Source organism: Tamandua tetradactyla, chromosome X (genome assembly GCF_023851605.1).
Source record: "Tamandua tetradactyla isolate mTamTet1 chromosome X, mTamTet1.pri, whole genome shotgun sequence".
In the NCBI taxonomy this organism is placed as follows: Eukaryota; Metazoa; Chordata; class Mammalia; order Pilosa; family Myrmecophagidae; genus Tamandua; species Tamandua tetradactyla.
This window is the reverse complement of record NC_135353.1, coordinates 46,774,672-46,777,052: the sequence shown is the minus strand read 5'-3', so window position 1 is coordinate 46,777,052 and position 2,381 is coordinate 46,774,672.

Genomic DNA, 2,381 nt, shown 5'->3' with positions numbered 1-2,381 from the left:
TTTCCTACATGGGAAATGTGGTCATCTTAGCAGAAAGGAGCCAAAGGGACTGACCCACAGGGACTGACCCACAGGGTGGCAGTAACCTCCCTTCTCCACACCTGAAGGGAGAGGCAGGAGACCTGCAAATCCTGCCTCTTCCTGTACCACTCAGGCATAAACTCCATGAGTGGGGGACCCTGAGTGGCACAGGTGGCCCAGTCCATCCCAGGGGTCCGAGAGTCTGCCATGTTACTGGACATGTGCCCACTGCCCTCTGGCCCAGCTACCCTCCCAGTCACCACAGTTGTCACTCCTTTAGTATGGAAGACTCTTCCACAATGGGGGGGGGGGGAGGGTATGATAAACTCACTCACTTGCATCTCCCAGGGTGAGGAGCAAAATCAGCTTGTCCCACTCAGAGGGCCCATTTCTAATAAAATCATCAATGTCCGGCTGCAAAATAGGATTCTGGTGAGGGCCTAAATCCCTCCAGCTGGGATGGAATATCCATACACCTACACCCAGTGTGTCAGTGTATAACTATAGCTTTCTTTTTCTACTCCAAGGCTTGGTTGGAATGTGGAGGAGGTCACCCAGAGTGGCGTTTACTCATCTGTCTACCTTTGGACCCAGTCATACAGAGTTTGGGGCTGTGCCTCACCTAGCAGTGGCTCAGCCCACTCCTTCCCCTTTCCGCACTTCCTCCTCTCTCAGCTCCAGCTTGCTGAGAGTCTGTTGGAGATTGGGGTTTGATGCAAGGCAGTTGAAAATTCTCCACTCAGTGTGCTTAATCAGGCTGCTCATCAGTCCCTTCATCATAAAGTCGGGACAGTCAAGACAGGAGGTCCTCCCCTGTCTTCTGCCCAAATCTGTCTTTCATATCCTGTATCTCCTTCTTTGTAAAAGCTCGTATCTTCATTTGCACCTCCAGATCCCACTTTCAGTTTGAACAGCCTCCTGAATAACAACCTGTCTCACACTAAACTCAGAATCAGTCTGGGTAAACCAATTTGCCAATTCCCCGGCGTTCATGGGGGAATTTTCAAAATCCCATTTATCATTGCCTGTCTCCCAGAGGGCTGAGATAGCATGCCCTATGTCCCCCAGGCACGAGTCAGTGCATCTACCCATGCAGGTAGGGTGGGGGCGTCCCTTCAGTTTATCCCACAAAACCCTGAGTCCAGTGTTGCTAAAGATATTCCTGTACAAAAGGAGTGCAAGAACGAGTTGTTTAGAGTCATGCCACCAATTAATACTGCAAATATAAAAAGTTCTTGTGTGAACTACTACAAATATATGATACTTGTACAAAGAGTTAATAATAGAGTGATATACAGGGGGAAATTACCTATTGCCAAGCTACAGACTATAGTTAACAGTAATAGCTTAGTATTCTTTCATCAACAGTAGCAGGTGTACCACACCAATACTAGGGGTCAATAATAGGGGGGTAGATAAGGGATATGGGGTGTTTTTAGTTTTCTTTTTTGTACCTATCTGATATTTTTCTTATTGGAGCAATGAAAATGGTCTAAAGTTGAGTGTGATACTACACAACTAAATGATGATTACTGTGAGATGTTGATTGTTTACTTTTGAATATGTCTCAATAAAATCTCACATTAAAAAAGGAATGCAAAAGTGGTAAGAGGGGCCAAAAAAATTAATTCACTCCATATTTCTCTGTGCACACTGCTTGCTGTGCCAAAATCTGTGTAGTGAGTTGCTACAACGATGGGAACACAGGTTCAGGGCAAAGAAAATCTTTCAGCAAATGATCTCTTTATTTTACAGCATAAAGAGTCCAGAAGGGGCAAACCTTACATAGTGTTATCAGACAAAGGTGGTGGATTCTTTTGCCAGATGTGCTCAAATGACCAATTCCTGAGACACCAGGTTCTCAAAGAGAGAAAGAATTTATTATTAGGTATGTAGTAGGAGATCGAATAGACTATTGGCCCAAAATCTGTTTCTCCGAACTGCAGTCATTCTGACAGTTTTATTAGAGAAAAAGATGGGCAGGGTTTAGGATAATGAGCACAGTGGCTCATTATCTGTATCTGTAATTAGATGTAATTAGCAGTGATCTGATTATTGAGCATGTACAGATTGATTACATGCTTAGGCACAGAACGTATGTATGTAAGAAAAATCCTAATTTCTTGATTACAATTATTCCCTCTCTTGTGATAATAATCTCTCAATCTTGAGGATTATCTGGGCGACGACTCTTCTGTTTCAAGGCTGAAAAGGGGCATTGTCATTAAGGGGTAGAGGGATGAAACCATGAAACTGGATGCTGTTCTTGGAGAGTCTGGTAGTTCTGGTTTACAGAGCTTCTCTGGCACTGGAGCAATCTGGAGGTTTTAAGTCTCTGAAAAACAAACTTGAAGAGTAAA